General features: G+C 41.9%; 1 pseudogene; it reads left to right on the top strand.

Moving 5' to 3' along the window:
• The first annotated feature begins 644 nt into the window (after positions 1–644).
• Positions 645–1,585, top strand: LOC122488993 (annotated as a pseudogene).
• The last annotated feature ends 425 nt before the right edge of the window (positions 1,586–2,010 follow it).

Raw genomic sequence — 2,010 nt, 5'->3', positions numbered from 1 at the left:
TAAATGTGTTGTCTGGTGAAAAGTCATACATACATACCACTGGGGTAAGTATAAAGAAATAGCATTATTTTTGGCACTTGGTAAAACTCAAAGATAACCTTGAATTAGGAGATTCATAAGTAAAAGTTCATAAATAAAAGTTGAGAAGAATGGATCAGGCAATATCCTCCTGTGTTGAGTATGGCCTAGATTGAAGATAAGCAAATTTCACTGCTATCTCAGAAATAGTTTTAGGGCATGTTAGGGAGGCTGTTTAAAATCAGATTATTGAAATAAAGCTTCCAGGGAAAATTTTTAAAAAGGAATTGTTCACCAGTATATACATGATTCAGGCCATCATACTGAAATCACATCCACCCAGAGCAAACCAATTAGTTAGTGGCCAACATCTAGAAGACTGATCAAACCCAGCATTCCTTTGCATACTTCAGTCCAGTGGATGCAGTCCTTAACCAATTGATTCCAACACAAAACCCCATGTGCAAAAACAAACCTATCATTACAAGTTCAGTATTCTATTCCAAGAATCTAGATTTAATTCCCTACTGTTCTTATGAAACACAAAACTACATTACTGAACATTTTTAAATGCACTATAGTTTACAGATAAGACTTTTCTCTATTCTTCTCTGGGAAAACACCAAATGGTCGATGACGCTGGTGCTGCCAGAGGGCCTGGAGGACCCACAGCCCTGGAATGGGAGGCTGTGGTGGTTTCTGTGGAGGCTTCAGCAATGGCCTTCAGGCCTGGCCGCAGCGGGGGGGGGGGGGGGGGGGGGGGGGTTGCGGGCGGTAGGGGGTAGACCAAAGAGCTTGTGGAGGCAAGACCAAAGACAAGGAGTGGATTCCTGTCACCGTGCTGGCCTGCCTGGTCAAGGACATAAGATTTATCTCCTCCCTGCCCATCAAAGAATCTGAGATCATTGACTTTTTCCTGGGGACATCCCTCAAACATGAGGTTTTTAAGATTATGCCTGTGCAAAAGCAGACCCGGGCTGGCCAGTGGACCAGGTTCAAGGCGTTTGTTGCCATTGGGGATTACAATGGACACCTTCGTTGGTCTGGGTGTTAAGTGCTCCAAGGAGGTAGCCACTGCGATCTGTAGGGCCATCATCCTGGCCAAGCTTTCCATTGTCCCCATGCGGTGAGGCTACTGGGGTAACAAGATATGCAAGCCCCACAGTGTCCCATGCAAGGTGATGAGCCACTGTGGCTCTGTGCTGAGATGCCTCATCCCAGCCGCCAGAGGCACTGACATTGTCTCAACCCCTGTGCCAAAGAAGTTGCTGATGATAACCGGTATTGAGGACTGCTACACCTCAGCCATGGGCTGTACTGCCATCCTGGGCAATTTCGCCAAGGCCACTTTTGGTGCCATTTCCAAGATCTACATCTATCTCGCCCCTGACCTTTGGAAAGAGACTGTGTTCACCAAGTCTCCCTGTCAGGAATTCACTGACCATCTTGTAAAGACCCACACCAGAGTCTCAGTGCAAAGGACCCAGGCTCCAGCTGTGACCAACACATAGTTTTGTATAAGAAAAATAAAGTGAATTAAAGATTGTTAAAAAAAAAAAAGAAAGAATGTTTTCTCTGTTGGGAATAAATCCTTAAGTGTCAGAACTTTATGGTCCATTGATTATAGAGGTCTATAATCCTCAATATTGCAGCCTCCACTATTCTATAATTGTTGCCATCGGGCAATTTTTTAACCCCTGCACCTGAGTCTCAAAAAGTACCAAGGAGAGAGAAATAGCTAAAAGTTCATGGGATATTCTGAAAAAAAAAAAACATTGAAAAATAATAGGGCAATTTAATAGTATTCTATAATTGGAAACCATTCACATTGTAACCTGTTTTGAAATATAAGCTTTTTGAGGGTAGGACTATGTCCTTTAAATGATAGCATATATTTGTATTTATATGAAACAAAAATAGTAATTTTAATATGTTGCTTTATTTATATATGAAATATAAGTATATAGTTTTATGTTTATATCTGCCTATTTA

The sequence above is a fragment of the Prionailurus bengalensis genome, chromosome B2 (assembly GCF_016509475.1).
Source record: "Prionailurus bengalensis isolate Pbe53 chromosome B2, Fcat_Pben_1.1_paternal_pri, whole genome shotgun sequence".
NCBI lineage: Eukaryota > Metazoa > Chordata > Mammalia > Carnivora > Felidae > Prionailurus > Prionailurus bengalensis.
Note: the sequence above shows the minus strand (reverse complement) of the source record. Positions and strands in the feature narration are given on the sequence as shown.